The following is a 21,602-nucleotide window of genomic DNA, read 5'->3' as shown; positions in this document are numbered from 1 at the left end:
AACTGATGCCTACCACTCTAATAAGATTTAAAAATTAATTCCTCTCCTGTAGTGATTTTAGGGAGGAGAAAAAATGAAAACTAGATTTTATATTGTTTAATGTATTTTTCCTTTTTTAAATTCATGTTTAGTTTTCAGTTGAGTTACATGAATTTTCTTTACTACCACACTCAGACTTCCAGTTTAGAAAATATTTTTTGAAAGTACAATATATCCAAACAGATTAGTTATTTTTCTTTAATGTAGCTTTGCCAAATGCTACAACATTAAAACAAGACATTCATGAGATATGATTCAGTTAGCCCATTCTTAGAAAAGTAACATAGCCACATGACAAGTACAGGGTATTAGCTGTACCTCATAGTATTTTGTTCTATGTGTACTCTTTGATCTGTTCATCAAAGTCCTTAATTTTTAATATGCCAATATGATTCAATAAAATTTAAGGGAAATTTATCCTCAGAACATTAATTGAATTATATGAAATGCAGAATATCAGTGGTATTGTAGGTACAAGAAAGAAAACTGCTGTCTATCAAAAATGTTGGGGAAAATGCTTATCAAGAAGATGCCCTAAGCAGTATAACATCCTTAAATAAATATTTCACATCTATGATACATTGCCCTAGATGTTGAAGATTCTCACCTGGCTAAAGGCAGGGTACTGGATATTATGGTCTCTGGGGACATTTTTCTAGGTCTGATCCTCTTCCTAATCTCATATTGATTTTAATATTAGGTCAGAAATGTCAAAAGTAAATTTTCTAGCTCTTCTTTGCTGGTATTTTTCTCTCATATCACTCTGTCCTGTGCCTGATTGGGGTCATCCTGAACAACATACCTGGACTATTTCAGTTCATCTCTTTCACCTCTCTTGTCATTTGTAATTCAAAAGAAAAGTCTTTCTGATGATTACAATTTTTAAATTTCTTCTTGCTGAATAAAGTTATGTAAAAGTAGCAATACTTTTGGTTCTTATTGTATGACTGGTACTATGCTTGGCTACTGAAACAAAATGAAATGGTGTATTGCTTATGGTCCAGTGTAATTTATTCAGTCATTTCAAATTGGTTACATATAAATGTTAAATGATTTTATGGAGTTTTTCTCCAAACTCTGCCTGCACCTGAGTTATGTTATAGCTCCCTTTCCTTTTCTTTAAAGACACCTAAAGTAAGTTACAAAACTCCCAGTCAAGAGTGGCTATTAAAAGCTCAGTTTAGACCATTTTATAACTGATGTACATCTCCCATTGCTAACCAATATAATATACATACAGGAACCTAAAGCAGAGAGGAATGCGCAGTCTGATATTGTCTCTTCCTACCTCTTCTTCGCCTTGAGGTGGTCAACCTCTAGAAGATCTACTCCTTCTTTCTCCCCTAGGCTCTGGTTTTTCAGAAGTGTTGAAAGTTAGGAAGATGTGAGATGGATAGATATAGAGAGAGATAGACAGACAAAGGAAGAACAGGTAGATATCTCTTACTTACGTGGCCACTGATTATAATCTTCTTTCTGTCATTGCTGCTCCTCTGGCTAAACAAACAAGGGAAGACAGAGACAGATATATAAAGAGGTCTGTGTGTGTGTGTGTGTGTGTGTGTGTGTGTGTGTGTGTGTGTGTGTAGAGTGAGAGAGACAGAGAGAAAGAGATGTGACCACACAGACAAATACAGATTGGGGTTCAGAAAAATACTCACCTGGAAAGCCAGAGAGCTATTTGGAGAACAGACCCAGAGATCACTTAGAGATACACAGAGAGATGGACATACGGAGAAGCAAAGACATACAGAGACACTCAGAAACAATCGATGCATACAGAATGACATAAAGGGATAAACAGACTTAAAGAAAGAGACAGAAACAGACAGCCTAAGAGACAGACATAAATAGGAGAAAGACACAAAGGGAAAAGCAATAGAAATAGACAGAAGGGAGAGTCACAAAGTGAAACAGAAAAATAGAGACCTGGAGAAAAAGAGAGAGGAAGAAAAAACACATTCTCACAAAAATATACAGAGAGAATGACTACATAGAATATGACAGACAAAAAACAAAGGAGATAAAGAAAGACATAAAAAAAAGAGCCACAGACAAAAAAAGAGACAAATGAAGACACAGGACATGGAGACACTGATGCTGACTCTGAGAGATGAGATACCCTCTAAGAGACAGAGATGGAAACGGGAAGATCACCAGCCCTGGAACTAACTTGATTCTTAGTCTTCCCGTCACCTGACCAGTTCACTTTTACTGATTACCACAGAAACTTCCTGGGTACTCTCCTCACCTCTCCCCAGCCTGGACTTTCACCAGGTTGAGTTTACTGTTTCTAGAACCCAGAAAGCCCTTAACAGCATCACAGGCACAGGGCCTGATTTAATACCGGTGCCCACTAGCATTAATATTAGTCCCATGCTTCATGTGACCACATTGTTTCATGAAATGCCCAATAGACAAAGCATCCAGGAGCGAATGAATAGTGCAACAAATTATTTGAACTAGGATTTTTTCCTTAATTGAGGATAGTCACTTTCTCAGAAACTACTGAACGCTAAAAACAGAATCCAACATAACCATTTTTATCTCAAAGTGAGTAACTAAGCAAACAAGTGTTAGGCATTCTCATTCTCCTTGTAATAAATTTAACCTCAGTCTCCATTTTATGGTTGAGTAGTGCTGCTGCTGCTGCTTCATCGCTTCAGTTGTAGGATTTCCTTTCCTCCACACTCTCTCCAGCACCTGTTGTTTGTGGATTGTTGATGATGGCCATTCTGACTGGTGTGAGGTGATATCTCATTGTAGTTGACTTGCATTTCTCTAATAATGAGTGATGTTGAATATCTCTTCATGTGTTTATTAGCCATATATATGTCTTTTGAGAAATGTCTGTTGAGGTCTTTTGCCCACTTTGAGTTGTGTGAGCTGCTTGTATGTTTTGGAAATTAATCCTTCGTCAGTCATTTCATTTGCTATTATTTTCTCCCATTCTGAGGGTTGTCTTTTCACTTTGTTTATAGTTTCCTTTGCTGTGCAAAAGCTTTTAAGTTTAGCCAGGTCTCACTTATTTATTTTTGCTTTTATTTCCATTATTCCATTATTATATTCCATTATATTCCATTATCAAATTATATTATATTCCATTATTCCATTTATATCCATATATTTATTCCATTATTCTAGGATCCATAAAGGATCTTGCTATGATTTATGTCACACAGTGTTCTGCCTATGTTTTCTTCTAAGGGTTTTATAGTTTTTAGTCTTACATTTAGGCTTCCCTAGTGGCTCAGACAGTAGAGCATCTGTCTGCAATGCAGGAGACCTGGGTTCAATCCCTGGGTTAGGAAGATCCCCTGGAGAAGGAAATGGCATCCCACTCCAGTATTCTTGCCTGGTAAATCCCATGGACCTGGAGCCTGGTAGTCTACCGTCCATGGGGTCGCAAAGAGTCGGACACGACTGAGCGACTTCACTTAGGTCTTGAATCCATTTCAAATTTATCTTTTTGTAGGATTTTAGAAAGTGTTCTCATTTCCATTCCTTCATGAAAAGACACTTCTACAGCAACCCTCCTCATCCTTTGCCTGCACTTCTGGTGCTCTTCTTCACTCCTTCTCAGAACCTCCTCTGCCCCTGCATTTTGTCCTTATCCTGTCCTCTGACCTGTATCCAAAGTGATGGTTTGGCAGTGGTAATGAAGGTATAGGATAGGAGATAGTAAGAGGGACATGGACTCACACTCACACACACAATGACCTGATTTCTTATGCACTGCAGAGACTGAGCGCCCTATCAAAGTCCACTGCTTCAGAGAAGTCTTCTCTGAACTTCAGGCTTCCCTCATTTCCAGTCTGAGTTAAGCATGCTCTCCCTTGTGAACTTACTAAATGGCACAAATATGTCTGTTTCCTCTACTACAATTATGAGTTTCCCCAAGAGGGTTGACAGTATCTTGTTCTTCTCCAATTTATCCCATATTATTGGCACATGGGCTTCCCTGCTGGCTCAGCAATAAAGAATCTCCCTGTAATGCAGGAGATCCAGGTTCAATCCCTGGGACAGGAAGATCCCCTGGAGGAGGGTATGGCAACCCACTTCAGTATTCTTGCCTGGAGAATTCCATGGACAGAGGATTGGCAGGCTATAGTCCATAGGGTCACAAAGAGTAGGATGTGACTGAAGAGACCTAGCATGCATGTATATGGCACAAGGTCTGAAACATTGTAGAAATTTAATAAATGCTTGAAAATGGATATGATGACTTCTCCAGATAAATTAATTTGTACTGCTTCTAACTCCAGGAAAATTTTATTTTAAGCTATGTATATATTCAATGAAACTCTATTAAAAATGTATTATGCTCCCCTTCTTAAAAATTAAACAAAATACTGAATGCAAGAGACAGTAAATTCTACTGGTCTTGTTGGATAAAAACCATGTGTTGTGGGAGCAGCCAAACTGAGCTTGGAGCCTTATCCTCTCACATACTGTTCACACATTCTTGTGAAAGTTATTTAACTCCCCTAAGATTCATTTTCTTCATCTGTAAAATGGACACAATAGAAGAACAGATTTAATAAGAGGTACTGTGCTTCCCTGGTGGCTCAGAGGTCAAAGCGTCTGCCTCCAATGCGGGAGACCTAGGTTCGATCCCTGGGTCAGGAAGATCCCCTGGAGAAGGAAATGGCAATCCACTCCAGTATTCTTGCCTGGAGAATCCCACGGACGGAGAAGCCTGGTAAGTTACAGTCCACGGGGTCACAAAGAGTCGGACACAACTGAACGACTTCATCACCACCACAACCACCACCACTGTGAAGTCAATATAAGTCAATAAATGAGAAAGACTTAGAAAAGTTCTTGGCACATAGTAAGTATTCAATAAATGTGAGCTGTTAATGTCTTCACTTTTTCCTTAATGACTCAGGAACTTCAATATGTGTCACTTTTATGCTGTGCTTTAATAAAGTGATGCATTTAGAAGCTATCAAGATATCTAAGGAAGTTTGTCTTTCTAGTAAATGAACTCAGACTGCTGGGTTTTTTTTTTTAATCCTTATGGCTATCATTTTCTTATTTTCTTGCTTGCTATCAGCTGACATTTATTGCTAAAACCATGTGTCTCTCCACGGTTTTGCCACTCAAATTTTTAGTATATCATACTTAACATTCTATGAACTAGGGAAACATACTACTAAGTTTTTTAGAATAATCTGGAAAGTAATAGATAAGACTATGAACTAAATCCTAATCATAAGGAATTCTCACATCCAGAAAATAAAAAGTATGTTATTATATGGACGCATTTATTTCCTAGATGCATTTTGTGCTTTCTTCCTGTCAACAGAAAATGCTGTATGTTTCTGAGTAATAAACTTCTGGGATAATTAAAGTGGTATCTCACTTGCATGCCATCTGTAGAAGGATAATATGGCACAGTGGAAATAGCAAAGACAACAGAGATCTGAGACCAAATTTTGATTCTACTTGCTCATGTGAACTTGAGCAATTTGTTTAGCATTTCTGAGCTTGACTTTCTTCACATTAAGGTAAAAACACTTCTGGAATAATAAGACCTATAGGAGTAGAAATTGTTGATGTAAATAACCAGTGTGCCAATAAACAATAGGGCTCAAAATATAATAATCATTAAAGTTATCATCTGTTCATCCATAATTGTCTTTAGTGTGCAATCCAAAAATTTAAATATTTTAACTTTTCACAGACTTATATTTTACTCTCTGAAATACCTCTATTTTGACTTTATAACAAATCTTAATATTTTACTGGATTAATAATGCCTTGATAAAATGAATTATCTCTGTCTGCTTTTCTTTTTTAACCTCCATTTAAAAATAATGTTGAATATTAAAATTTTAATTCAATATGTCTAAATTATTCACAGATAGTTTTGGTAAAAGAAGAATTAAAACTTTTATCCCTTTTGTTCCCTGACTGGATTTGAATAATTTGAATGGTCCTGGCTTGCCGAATAATACTCATCCACTATGTATTCTGCTGATGGTTTTCTTTGAACAGCTCTGTCTCCATCTGTCTCCAAATCTGTCTTGCATTTTTCAAATAAATATTAATAAATTATAGATGTTTTTGTTAAACAGACTGAATCTTAATAATAAAAGGAAACAAGACAGGAGTAAAGGAGAACTTTATAAACTGAATACACCCCAATGCTGGTTAAAATGACATCAGTGGTTTATCTAATTTTTAGGGGACCAGTAAGCACACAGTTTATATAATGTGTTTTGCCTATTGCTTGATCTAGCCATTTTTCAATATTCATGTATAAATGGTGATATCTAATGTATATAGCAGGCTGTAAATTCTAATTAGATCACAACTTCCCATTCTTGGAACAATAAACTACAATATTAATCATTTTGTCACGTTCAAGACATACTGGACTACCTTATTTGATCCATTTCCAAATCTAGTCTAAACTGAGGTAGAATTGTCTCTCATTCCCCTAAAAGATAGCTGAGAAATAAGAGGTCGGTAAAGGAGGAACTGATTTATTATGACTGGATGGCTATCTCTGTCTGATTAATTACTCTTTACTTTAAGATGCCTACATTTTAAACTTCTCATTATTTGTCCTCTCAAATAAAATATATCTTTCAGATCTCTGGAACATGTTTAAAATTAAATTTTAGTCCTTTAACATTTGAAAGCAGAGTTTCTACTAGCTCAGATTCATTACTGATTTTGCTGTGTCGCCTAAAATTTAATTATAAAGATGACACTTTAATCCCAGTGAAACTGGTTGGTTTATTATAAGTGAGGAACAAAAATGCCAACAAACAGATCAGAGCTCCAGAAATATTTTTTTAAATTTTTTTCCTACAGAATGAGTTATATTAACATGGAAATGTATGCGCAAGTAAACTTCAAATGTTATTCTTGTACCAGTGTACATTCAAAAGGGCAATGATACCTGACATTGTGGTTCCTTTTTAGGCACTTAATAACTTGTTGGATCATTAAACATCATTCGCTCCCTGCTTTCATGGACCCTCGAGATAGTCATTAACTCCATAGTAAGGAATGGGAACAATGGAGTTACTGTCTAATTGTAGTTACAATCTTCTCTCCCCTGTTATCATGTATCTATATAACTAATATCAGAAGCTTTGTTATTTCTACCACCTCTGTAGTGACTGATGCCTTCACTGAATAATTTTTAAATCTGTTTTATAAGAGAAAACTGTTATATGAATTTGGTACACAGAATGGCATTTTTCAATTTGGGGGAAAATAAAAGTTAACAATAAAATAATCCATATAAAATGATAATTCAAAACAAACTTGGACAGTACTAAAAAAACAGTACTGAAAAATAACTCAGGTACAAAACTATATTTTTAAAAATATAAGCCATGTTTATAAAATAAACCTTTCTTTCTGATCATTAGTTAGCTTAATTTATATTTACTGATTTTGAATGCTTTTCTCCCAATGTACAAAAGTGCACATTCTATGATTTTAGTTGTTAAATATTTTAAGGTATATTTTAAAAGTAAAAATATGTACTGTTTTAAAAGTACTTGCTTTTAAGGTCATTATTTGATTGCCCTAGGAAAGAGAGTTGTTGGATTCTTTTCCCTATTGATGGCTTCCAGATTAAACCATAGACTAAAGGTGACAAAATACAGCCCACAAGCCACATTCAGCTCAAAGATATAGATGTTTTTATAAAAATTCAATTAAATCAAAACACTTAAAATTGACTTCTAAGAGAAAGCTTAGAGAAAACTTTTTGACTTTGGCTTAGGCAAATATTTCTCAGATATAACACCAAAGTTCAATCTTTAAAAAGAAAAAGAATGATAAACTGGACTTTACCAAAATTAGAAATATATGCTCTTTGAAAGTCATGTTAGAAGAATGAAGACAGGCAACAGACTAAGAGAAAATATTTTCCAAATCATAAATCTGATAAAGGACTTGTATCCAGAATTTATAAAGGTCACTCAAAATTCAGTAAAAGAAAAATCAACAACACAATTTAAAAAGAGAAGGGATGTGAAAAATCACTTCACCAAAGAAGGTATATGGATGGGAAATAAGCACATGTAATCATGCTCAACATCATTAATGATTAAGGAAATTGCCAGGTAGTGCTAGTGATAAATTACCTACTTGCCAATGCAGGAGACTACTTAAGAGACACAGGTTCCATCTCTGGGTCAGGAAGATCCCCTGGAGGAGGGCACAGCAACCCACTCGGGTATTCTTACCTGGAGAATCCCATGGAGAGCAGAGCCTGGCAGTCCATAGGGTCGCAGCTTTAAAAAAATCTTATGATACCAAATGAAAGGATATGAAGTAACTATAACTCCTATTCATTGGATGGACTTAAAATATTTTTCCAAGTGGAAACTTCATATACACTTAAACATAAACTTACCACATAACCCATAAACCCCACTCTTAAGTATTCACACAAATGAAATTAAAACTTAAATTTGCACAAAAACCCACACATGAATGTTTATTAGTAATCAACAAAATATGAAAACAGCACAAATAGTTTTCATCTGGGAAATGGATAAACAAATTATGGCTTATCTGTCCAATGGGATGGAATACTACTCAGCAATGAAAAGAACAAATTACTAATAAATGAAATAACTGAGATGTATCTCTAATTAAATTAAATGAAAGGAACCGGAGTCTAAAAGCTACATACATCATGATTCTATTTATGAGATTGTTGGAAAGACAAAACTATAGATATAAAATAGAAACAAAAACACTAGTCACCAGGTGTTGGGGATATGGAGGAAGAATATACTGCAAAAGGATACAAGGAAAGTTTGGAGATGATGCAATTGTTTATCTTGATTGTGGTGGTGGTTACACAACTTACATGTCTGTGAATTCTCAGAACTTCACAATTAACAGGGAAATTTTTACTATATATAAATTGAACTATTTTAAGAAGATATAGGTGAAAATGGTACAATAATTCAGAAATTTTACATGTTACTACTGATTATTTTCCCTGGAGTAGGAAATGGCAACCCACTCCAGTATTCTTGCCTGGAGAATCCCATGGACAGAGGATCCTGGTCAGACACAACTGAGCAACTAACACACTGATTACTTTATCTTGGGGAAAAAAGAGGAAAACCAGGTAACACTAGGACAATATTTTGTTATTCAACAAGTATTTATGAAGCACCAATTGTCTTTTCCAATGAGTCAGCTCTTTGAGAAAGATGGAGGAGAAGGGGGTGACAGAGGATGAGATGGTTGGATGGCTTCACCAACTCAATGAACATGAATTTGAGCAAACTCTAGAAGACAATGAAGGACAGGGAAACATGGCATGCTTCTGTGGGGTCACAAAGAGTCTGCCAGGACTTTGCAACTGAACAACAACAACTGTAAGTTAAGTATTATTCTAAACAATGAAAATGTTGTTAGGAATAAAGCAAACAAGAATCTTCAAGCTTCTGGACTTATATTCTAGAAGAAGGAGACACAATTACCACATACACATGTAAACTAGATGGGTAGTCAGATGCTGATGAGTGCTGGAGAGAATAATAAAGCAAAGAGTTGACAGAGTCAAAAGTTGAAGATTGAAATGTAAAATAACATAGATAAGGAAAGCTTCACTGAGAAGGTGCATTTGAACAAACAGCTGAAGGAGATGAGAGCACTAGATATGCATTTTTCTGTATTCAGGAAGAGGGAAACACAAGGGCAAAGGCCTTGTGACAAGAGTGTACCAGGTATGCTTAAGGAGACATTAGCCCATGTGCCTGAATTAGAATGAGGGGAGAGGACGAATAACAGATGTCAGAAAATTAAAAGGAGCCAGGTTGGGCATGGCTTTGTTTTCATTGTTATGAAAAGCTACTAAATGTGTTCAGAATAGAAATGGCATTATTTGACTACCGTTATAACACTAGATTATGGTGGAAAAGGTAGAAGTAGCAAGGTTAAGATGCTATTACAGAAATCAAGATGAGAAATAATGATGACTTGGATAAGAGTGTGCACAGTAGAGATAGTGAAATGTTCAATTATATTATCTTTGAAAGGCAAAACCAACAGGATATGCAAATATTTGTAAGATATGGGCTGAAAAAGAAAGTGAGAAATCAAAGATGACTATAAAGTTTTTTACTATAAAAGAAAGAAATTTAAAGTGAAGTCGCTCAGTGATGTCCGACTCTTTCCAACCCCATGGACTGTAGCCTACCATGTTCCTCCATACATGGGATTTTCCAGACAAGAATACTGAAGTCGGTTTCCATTTCCTTCTCCAGAGGATCTTCCAGACCCAGGGATCGAACCAGAGTCTCCTGCATTGTAGGCAGACGCTTTACCGTCTGAGTCACCAGGGAAGTCTTATAGAACTGAAGATATCATTTACTGAGAAGAAGTAGATTTGGGGATAGAGAAAATCAATTGTGTCAAATACTGTGGTTATGTCAAGACAGATAAGGATTAAGAATCAAGCAATGAATTTAACAAAATGGAGATAATAAGTGACCTTGATAAGAGAAATAACGGTGGTATTGTAAAGGCAAATGCCTCATTGGATTAGGATCCAGAATCAAATGAGAGAAACTTAAAATAGTAAATAAATGCCATTCTTTTAAAAAGAGTTTTGTTGTCAAGAAAAGTAGCAAAATATGATGGCAGCTGGAGGAGTGTCAAAGAATGTGGTGTCAAAGAGGTTTTTAATTTTTGTTCTTTTGCAAGAGGAAAGGCTATCTAGTTTCAAGCAGGTGATATTGTTCAAAGGGGAAATTAATAATATGGGACAACTAGGAAAAACTGCTGAAAACCTGTTGTTGAACAAGATAAAGGGAACAGGGTCTAATGGACAAGTTGAGAATTTATTCCTTTCTAGAAACCCAGTTCATCTACAGAAGTGAAGGCATCTGGGAAGAGATGCTTGTATAGGTCCACAGGTAGATGTAGTAATTGAAGCTTGTGAAAATTAATTTCTGATTGATTCTGTTTTCTCAGTGAGATAGTAAGGATGAGAGTGAGACCAGGAGAGAAGGTGACTGAAGTTTGTAAAGGATAGAGGAGTTGCAAAATAGTCATTTTGATGAGTGAGAAGGTGGATGAATCCAGCCATCTGGTCAAATAAAAAGGAAAAATTGGAGAACTTTGTCCTTCATTGCCACATAGCAATCTTATTTTTCACTGTACCCTTTCATATCTGGGGAACAAACAGACATAAACAAACTGAACAAACAGCTGAACAGCAGCTGAACAAACATTTATATGAGGGAACTAAGAGTCAATCAGTTCAGTTCAGTTCCATCATTCAGTCCTCTCCAACTCTTTGTGACGCCATGGACTGCAGCATGCCAGGCCTCCCTGTCCATGACAAACTACTGGAGTTTACCAAAACTCATGTCCATTGAATTGGTGATGCCATCAAATCATCTCATCCTCTATCGTCCCCTTCTCCTCTCACCTTCAATTATTCCCAGCATCAGGGTCTTTTCGAATGAGTCAGCTCTTCGCATCACGTGGCCAAAGTATTAGAGTTTCAGCTTCAACATCAGTCCTTCCAATAAATATTCAGGACTGATTTCCTTTAGGAATGACTGGTTGGATCTCCTTGCAGTCTAAGGGACTCTCAAGAGACTTCTCCAACATCATAGATCAAAAGCTTCAATTCTTTGGTGCTCAGTTTTCTTTATAGTCCAACTCTCACATCCATACATGACTACTGGAAAAACCACAGCTTTGACTAGATGGACCTTCGTTGACAAAGTAATGTCTCTGCTTTTTAATGTCTCTGTCTAAGTTGATCAACACTTTTCTCCCAAGGAGTAAGCATCTTTTAATTTCATTACTGCAGTCACTGTCTGCAGTGATTTTGGAGGCCAAAAAAATAAAGTCTGACAGTGTTTCCACTGTTTCTCCATGTATTTGCCATGAAATGATGGGACCAGATGCCATGATCTTTTTTTTCTGAATGTTGAGCTTTAAGTCAACATTTTCACTCTACTCTTTCACTTTCATCAAGAGGTTCTTTAGTTCTTCTCACTTTCTGCCATAAGGGTGGTGCCATCTGCATATCTGAGGTTATTGATATTTCTCCCAGCAATCTTGATTCCAGTTTGTGCTTCCTCTAGCCCAGCATTTCTCATGATGTACTCTGCATATAAGTTAAATAAACAGGGTGACAATATACAGCCTTGATGTACTCCTTTTCCTATTTGGAACCAGTCTTTTGTTCCATGTCCAGTTCTAGCTGTTGCTTATTGACCTGCATTCAGATTTCTCAAGAGGCAGATCAGGTGGTCTGGTATTGCCATCTCTTTCAGAATTTTCCATAGTTTGTTATGATCCACACTGTCAAAGGTTTGGCATGGTCAATAAAGCAGAAATAGATGTTTTTCAGGAACTCTTTTGCTTTTGTGATGATCCAGCAGATGTTGGCAATTTGATATCTGGTTCCTCTGCCTTTTCTAAAACCAACTTGAACATCTGGAAGTTCACAGTTCACGTATTGTTGAAGCCTGGCTTAGAGAATTTTGAGCATGACTTGAATAGCATGTGAGGTGAGTGCAATTGTGTAGTAGTTTGAGCATTCTTTGGCATTGCCTTTCTTAGGGATTAGAATGAAAACTGACATTTTCCAGTCTTGTGGCCACTGCTGAGTTTTCCAAATTTGCTGGCATATAGAGTGCAGCACTTCCACAGCACCATCTTTTAGGATTTGAAATAGCTCAGCTGGAATGCCATCACCTCTTCTAGCTTTGTTCGTAGTGATGCTTCCTAAGGCCCACTTGACTTCACATTCCAGGATGTCTGACTCTAGGTGAGTGATCATACCATTGTGATTATCTGTATCATGAGGATCATTTTTGTACAGTTCTTCTGTGTATTCTTGCCAACTCTTCTTAATATTTTCTGCTTCTGTTAGATCCCTACCATTTAGTCATTTATCAAGCCCATCTTTGCATGAAATGTTCCCTTGGTATCTCTAATTTTCTTGAAGAGATCTCTAGTCTTTCTCATTCTATTATTTTCCTCTATTTCTTTGCATTGATTGCTGAGGAAGCCTTTCTTATCTCTCCTTGCTATTCTTTGGAACTCTGCATTCAATTGGGTATATCTTTCCTTTTCTCCTTTGCTTTTCTCTTCTCTTCTTTTCACAGCTATTTGTAATGCCTCCTCAGACAGCCATTTTGCTTTTTTGCGTTTCTTTTGCTTGGGGATGGTCTTGATCCCTGTCTCCTGTACACTGTCATGAATCTCCATCCATACTTCATCAAGCACTTTATCAGATCTAGTCCCTTGAATGCATTTCTCACTTCCATTGTGTAATCGTTAGGGGTTTGATTCATACCTGAATGGTCTAGTGGTTTTCCCCCCACTTTCTTCAATTTAAGTCTGAATTTGGCAATAAGGAGTTCATGATCTGAGCTATAGTCAGCTCCCAGCCTTGTTTTCGCTGACTGTATAGAGCTTCTCCATCTTTGGCTGCAAAGAATATAATCAATCTGATTTCGATGTTGGCCATCTGGTGATATCCATGCGTAGAGTCTTCTCTTGTGTTGTTGGAAGAGGGTGTTTGCTATGACCAGTTCGTTTCTTGGCAAAACTCTATTAGCCTTTGCACTGCTTCATTCTATACTCCAAGGACAAGTTTGCCTGTTACTCTGGTGTTTCTTGACTTCCTACTTTTGTATTCCAGTCCCCTATGATGAAAAGGACAACTTTTTGGGGTGTTAGTTCTAGAAGGTTTTGTAGATCTCCATAGAACCGTTCAACTTCAGCTTCTTAAGCATTACTGGTTGGGGCATAGACTTGGATTACTGTGATATTGAATGGTTTTCCTTGGAAACAAACAGAGATCATTCTCTCATTTTAGAGATTGCATCCAAGTACTGTATTTTGGACTCTTTTGTTGACTATGATATCTACTCCATTTCTTCTAAGAGTCAATAGATGGTGATAATATTGATAGGAGCTATTATTATTGAACATCTAGTATATGTAAAACATTCTATATAAATAACCTTTAATTCTCACAATATCCTTGCAAAGTAAGTAAGTATTGTTACCCTGCATACACGGAAAAGAAAACCAAACTGTGGAGAAGGTAATGTAGTTGAAATTTCACAACTAGGAGTGTCACAATTATCACTTAAACCCAGGTCTTTTCCTTTCAACAGGGCGTTTGGAAGTGATCATCCTTGTTCAGTGGCAAAGAAAGATCCTTGTTAAGTCTTTCTTTCTGTTCTGACATACCTGAGAGATAGATAAATTCCCATAATTAACAGTATGACTGTGTTCTCATCTGTAACAAGGAGAGAAGTATATGTCCAACTTTCCAAAGGAAGCATAGTTTGAAAAAAAAGAAGATAATTTGGAGATGATTGGGAACCTCTCTTAGAACCAGAAAAAAAACACTGCCCACCTTTGCATTCAGCCTCCTTTGTTGAGGGTGGCTCTCCTTAATGGTCAAAATGGATATAAATCTACCTGGTATTTTTTAAATATTTACATAAATTAGAGAAGCTGAATAGACCTCCATCAGTGACTGCTGAGGACTAGAGGAAAAATGGGAATGATGCTTCCAGACTCAGAATGTCACTTTATCAAAAATTTAAGAATGTCTGCAGAGACTGACCTCAATCTTCAGTACTATTCTATATTATTAATATGAGGATTCAAGATCACTTAGAAAAATAAATGGTGGCCCCTAGAAGCAAACACTGGTACACTAAAAATCTGTCAGATTATTTTTCTGATTGGTTGCTCAAAGTAAATCTCTTCAAAAGGAATTTGATGAGACTTTTCAGGTCATCTTTGTGAAAAAGATCATTAAGTATACACTTCATGGTAGTGCAAATAGTTTTAAAAAATGACCATGATTATTAGGTATAAAATAAGCTATAAAGATATATTGTACAATGTGGGGAATATAGCAAATATTTTATAATAACTATAAATGAAGCATACATATTAAAAACTATAAACTACTTTACTATACACCTGTAACATTATATATATATCAAGTATACTTCAATAAAAAATTTTTAAAACATACCATATGCTAAACCAACAAATCTCAATAAATCTAAATTCATATTATATAGTATATGTTTGCTGAAAGCAGAAATATCAAATTACAAATTAATACTAAAAAGATATCTGAAAATATTTGAAATGCTAGTAAACTAAAAAACATACTTTGAAATAAATTATAGGCCAAAGAAAAATTTACAAGTGAAATTAGAAAAAGCTTTGAGTTGGATGAAAATGAAACCACAATATATCAGAATGTGTAGAATGCAGATAGCACAATACTTAGCAAGAAATTTATAGCATTAAATGCTTTTTTTCAAAAGTCTAAAATCAGCTGTCTAAATTGCCATCTCATGAGGCTAAAAATAAAGAAATAAAATAGCAAGTTAAACCAGAGTAAAAAGTAGAAGGGAAATAAATTTAAGAATTGCAATCAGTGAATTAGAAAACAGAAAAACAATAGAGAAAATTTAATGAAAAAAATGCAGGCTCTTTGAAAATATGAATAAACTGATAAACCTCTAGTTAATGGAAAGAAAACCTCTAGTCAATGAAAGAAAACAAATTAGAAATATGAGAGATAAAAGAAAAAGTACCATTATCAATCATATGGAATTTAAAATAATGATGAGACTATTAAAAATTTTTAACAATAAATTTGACAACTTAGATGAAATAAACACACTTCTGGAAATCACTTAAATTACTAAATCTGACATAAAAATTAGAAAATTTGGATAGTCATATTTATCAATGAAACTGAATTCATAATTTATAACATTCTTACAAACAAAACTCCATAACCAAGTTGCTTCACAGGTAAATTATTTAAAATACTTAAGGAAGAAATGAAAACTAGAAAAGGTCAGTTTTCATTTCATTCCCAAAGAAAGGCAATGCGAATGAATGTTCAAACTACTGCACAATCGCACTCATCTCACACGCTACCAAAGCAATGCTCAAAATTCTCCAAGCCAGGCTTCAACAATACGTGAACCGTGAACTTCCAGATGTCCAAACTAGATTGAGAAAAGGCAGAGGAACCAGAGATCAAATTGCCAAAATCCGCTGGATCATCAAAAAAGCAAGAATTCCAGAAAAATATCTACTTCTGCTTTATTGACTATGCCAAGGCCTTTGATTTTGTGGATCACAACAAACTGTGAAAAAGTTTTACAGAGATGGGAATACCAGACCACCTGCCCTGCCTCCTGAGAAGTCTGTGTGCAGGTCAAGAAGCAACAGTCAGAACTGGACATGGAACAACAGACTGGTTCCATATCAGGAAAGGAGTACATCAAGGTTGTATATTGTCACCTTGATTATTTAACTTAAATGCAGAGTACGTTATTACAAAATGCTGGGCTGGATGAAGCAAAAGCTGGAATCAAGACTGCCAAAAGAAATATCAATAACCTCAGATATGCAAATGACACCACCTTTATGGCAGAAAGCAAAAAAGAACTAAAGAGCCTCTTGATGAAAGTGAAAGAGCAGAGTGAAAAAGTTAGCTTAAAACTCAACATTCAGAAAACTAAGATCATGGCATATGGTCTTATCACACAGCAAATAGATGGGGAAACAACAGAAGCAGTGAAAGACTTTATTTTTGGGGCTCCAAAATCATTGCAGATGGTGACTGCAGCCATGAAATTAAAAGGCGCTTGCTCCTTGGAAGAAAAGCTATGATCAACCTAGACAGCATATTACAAAGCAGAGACATTACTTTATCAAAAAAGGTCCATCTAGTCAAAGCTGTGGTTTTTTCAGTAGTCATGTATGGATATAAGAGTTGGACTATAAAGAAAGCTGAGTGCTGAAGAATTGATGCTTTTGAACTATGGTGTTGGAGAATACTCTTGAAAGTCCCTTGGACTGTAAGGAGATCCAACCAGTCCAACCTAAAGGAAATAAGTCCTGGATATTCATTGGAAGGACTGATCCTGAAGCTGAAAGTCCAATACTTTGGCTAGTTAATGGGAAGAATTGACTCACTTGAAAAGACCCTGATGCTGGGAAAGATTGAAGGCAGGAGGAGAAAGGGATTAGAGAGAATGAGATGGTTAGATGGCATCACTGGCTCGATGGACATGAGTTTGAGTAAACTCCAGGAGTTGGTGATGGACAGGGAAGCCTGGTGTGCTATAGTCCATAGGGTCCCAAAGAGTCAGACACAACTGAACAACTGAACTGAACTGAAGGAAGAAATAATGCCAAGCCTATCATTTTTTCACAGAAAATAAGGGATGTGAATTACAGTTTTCAACTCATTCTAGGAGCTCAATATTACCTTTATACCAAAGCCAGACAACAACATCAAAAGAAAAGAAAACTACAGGGACTTCCCTGGTGGTCCAATGTTTAGGACTCAGCACTTTCACTGCTGTGGCCCCAGGTTCAGTCCCTGGTCAGGGATCTAAGACACCATGAGCTGCATGGCACAGCTGAAAAAGGGAAAAAAAAGAAAACTATAGACCAATATTCTTCTTGAGCACAGACTTAAAATCATTAATAAAATATTAGCAAATCAAATACAGAAAATAATATTAAATAGACAATATATCCTCAACTGGATTTATCCTAGAGATGAAGTTTTCATTAATATTTGAATATTGAATGATATAGTTTTCCATATTAATAAATAATAATGAAAACCCAGAAGGTTGTTTCAATTTAACAAAAGATGTGCAGATTCAAGATCATTGGTACACTGAAAACTAAGATATTGCTAGGATAATGAGAGAAAACCTATACAAATATAGAGATATACCATGCTCATAGATTGGAAACTCAAAGTTACAATATCAATTCTCCCTAAATTGATATGCAGATTCAGTGCAATTCTGATCAATATTCCAGCAGTCTTCTTCATAGAGATTGACAAGTTGATTCTAAATTTATATGGAAATGCAACTTATTCTGAAAACAAAGGGGAAAGATGGAGGAATTATGCTACCTGCTTCATATTATTTTCCTACAAAAATTGAAAGAGTGAGATACTAATGGAACATAGACATATAGATTGAACAGAATAAATTGACCAAAAAAAAACCCTTCATATTTATGCTCCAGTTGATTTTCAACAAAGATGCCAAGGTAATTCAATGGGAAAAACATAAGCTTTCAAAAACTCTTGTTAGAACAACTGGATGTCCATGTGAAAAAAAAAATGAATTTCGATCATGATGACTTCATATATCCAAAAAGGAATTTGAAATGGATGATAAACTTAGATGTAAAATTATAAAACAGAATAAACAAGAATGATTTTGTGAGCCTAAGTGAAGCAGAGTTTTACTAAACAGGGCACAAATGTCACAAACTATGAAAAGAAAATAGAAAATGGAATTTGAATAGAATTCAAAATGTCTGATTTTAGAAAGACACAATCTGGAAAAAGAAACAAGTCAAAACTAAGGAAAATACTCAAAATATGTATATCAGATAAAGGAGTTGTATCAGGAGTATAAAAATAATGTTTACAATATAATAATAAATAGATAGAAGAAAACTCTCATTAAAAACAAGCAAATGATTAGAGCAGATGCTGCACAAAAAAGATAAACATCCCACAGACATGAAAATTTTTAAATGTTCAGATCAGTCATCAGAGCAATAAAAATTAAAGTGCAATATATTATCATTATATGCAAACTAAAATTTATAAAATTGAAAGACTGCAAAATCAAGTATTCATGACTATGTGGAAAACTTTCTGTTCTCATACTCCTGATGGGAGTGTAAAATGATACTTCCATTTTGGCAAATTTTTGTGCATACCTTCCACTTTCTATACTACCCATCAATTCTGTTATTAGTTATTAGCCCCAAGGAAATAAAATCAAAGTAAAGTCAAGACTTGCACATTAATGTTGATAGCAGCTTTAAATATAATAACCCCAAATCTGGAAATAACCCAAATATTCATCAACAGGTAAATGGATACAACCAATTTTGGTATTTCCATAAATGGAATATTACTCATAACCAATAAAGGAATGTACCACTGAAATGCTCAAACTACCACACAATTGCACTCATCTCACACGCTAGTAAAGTAATGCTCAAAATTCTCCAAGCCAGACTTCAGCAATACGTGAACCGTGAACTTCCTGATGTTCAAGCTGGTTTTAGAAGAGGCAGAGGAACCAGAGATCAAATTACCAACATCCGCTGGATCATGGAAAAGCAAGAGTTCCAGAAAAACACCTATTTCTGCTTTATTGACTATGCCAAAGCCTTTGACTGTGTGGATCACAATCAACTATGGAAAATTCTGAGAGAGATGGGAATACCAGACCATCTGACCTGCCTCTTGAGAAACCTATATGCAGGTCAGGAAGCAACAGTTAGAACTGGACATGGACCAACAGACTGGTTCCAAATAGGAAAAGGAGTACGTCAAGGCTGTGTATTGTCACCCTGCTTATTTAACTTATATGCAGAGTACATCATGAGAAACGCTTCACTGAGGAAGCACAAGCTGGAATCAAGATTGCCGGGAGAAATATCAATAACCTCAGATATGCAGATGACACCACCCTTATGGCAGAAAGTGAAGAGGAATGAAAAAGCCTCTTGATGAAAGGGAAAGTGGAGAGTGAAAAAGTTGGCCTAAAGCTCAACATTCAGAAAACAAAGATCATGGCATCAGGCCCCGTCACCTCACGGGAAATAGATGGGGAAACAGTGGAAACAGTGGAAACAGTGTCAGACTTTATTATTTTGGGCTCCAAAATCACTGCAAATGGTGACTGCAGCCATGAAATTAAAAGATGCTTACTCCTTGGAAGAAAAGTTATGACCAACCTAGATAGTATATTCAAAAGCAGAGACATTACTTTGCCAACAAAGGTCCATCTATTCAAGGCTATGGTTTTTCCTGTGGTCATGTATGGATGTGAGAGTTGGACTGTGAAGAAGGCTGAGCGCCAAAGAATTGATGCTTTTGAACTGTGGTGTTGGAGAAGACTCTTGAGAGTCCCTTGGACTGCAAGGAGATCCAACCAGTCCGTTCTGAAGGAGATCAGCCCTGGGATTTCTTTGGAGGGAATGATGCTGAAGCTGAAACTCCAGTACTTTGGCCATCTCATGCGAAGAGTTGACTCATTGGAAAAAACCCTGATGCTGGGAGGGATTGGGGATAGGAGGAGAAGGGGACGACAGAGGATGAGATGGCTGGATGACATCACTGACTCAATGGACGTGAGTCTGAACTCCGGGAGATGGTGATGGACAGGGAGGCCTGGCATGCTGCAATTCATGGGGCCGCAAAGAGTCGGACACGACTGAGCAACTGAACTGAACTGAACTGAACTACTGAAACTCACAAAAAATAAGGATGAATTAATAGCTTTCCTGGTGGCTCAAACAGTAAAGAATCTGCCTGCAATGCAGGAGACCTGGGTTTAATCCCTGGGTCGGGAAGATCCCTTGGTGAAAGGAATGGCTACCCACTCCAGTATTGTTGCCTGAAGAATCCCATAGACATAGGAACCTGGAGGTCTACAATCCATGGGGTTGCAAAGAGTCAGACATGATGGAGTGACTAACACTTTCACTTCAAGTACATTCACAACTGTTTTTTAAATTAAATTTTTTTTACTGAAGTATGTAGTTGATTTATAATGCTGTGTCCTCACATGGACTTTCCTCAGAGCATGTATGCAGACACAGAGAGACAGCTCTCTGGAATACCTTTCTTATGAGGACATTAATCCTATTGGTTAAGGCCCCACCCTTATTACCTTATATAAACTTAATTACTTAGAGGCCCTATCTCCAGATATAGTCACAATGGAGGTTAGGGATTCAAAATATGAATTCTAACTGGACACAAACATTCAGTCCCTAAGAAGCATAATGCTTTATGTGTGCTTGTGCTTAGTTGCTCAGTTGTGCCTGACTCTTTGCGACCCCATGGACTGTAGCCCACCAGGTTCCTCTGTCTATAAATTGTCAAAACATATAGAAATGAACTCTTAAAATGGGTACATCTTGCTGTGTTAAATAATGCTTCAAAAAATGTTTGTTTGGAAATAGTATAATTCAAGAAGTAGATGCAAATAAACAGATTATATAGATCAAGGAATAAAATAATCACATCACCATTTCTAAGTTTCATATCACATATAGGATATGAATAGATTATATCTCTTTGGGGAGAGAAAAATACCATTAAAATATTCATAAGAATTTAATCAACAGTTTTAGGAGCTTAAAAAATATCCTATGATGAACAGTTAAGAGAAACTGAGTTGCTCTGCTTGGAACGGGAAAAACATGATGGTGAGATAAGGCAAAGATAGATATCTTCAGGTATTTGATAACTGCTATGAAGAAAGTTAAGTGACTCAGAGTCTATGTAAGTGTAGAAGGTAGATATGGATGGTTAGACGAAAGTTACAACGGAAACTTTGAAGCTCAATTTGACAAAGTACCTTCAAATAATGTGTTGTCCCACAATATTCTCAACTTTAGAAATAAGTGATTTGATCAGGGGAAAGCAATACCAGTAACTGTCATTTCCATAATATTTCAGAATAATTATCATTCAAGCT

At 36.1% G+C, this 21,602-nt stretch overlaps 1 non-coding gene across 1 annotated transcript; it reads left to right on the top strand.

Annotated features, from left to right (window-relative positions):
- Nucleotides 1–17,385: 17,385 nt before the first annotated feature.
- TRNAE-UUC (transfer RNA glutamic acid (anticodon UUC)) lies at nt 17,386–17,458 on the top strand. Its single transcript has one exon. It is a non-coding gene; the product is annotated as a tRNA-Glu (tRNA).
- Nucleotides 17,459–21,602: the final 4,144 nt, after the last annotated feature.

Source organism: Ovis aries, chromosome X (genome assembly GCF_016772045.2).
Source record: "Ovis aries strain OAR_USU_Benz2616 breed Rambouillet chromosome X, ARS-UI_Ramb_v3.0, whole genome shotgun sequence".
NCBI lineage: Eukaryota > Metazoa > Chordata > Mammalia > Artiodactyla > Bovidae > Ovis > Ovis aries.
The sequence above is the reverse complement of the archived record's forward strand: the minus strand, read 5'-3'. Positions and strand labels throughout refer to the sequence as shown.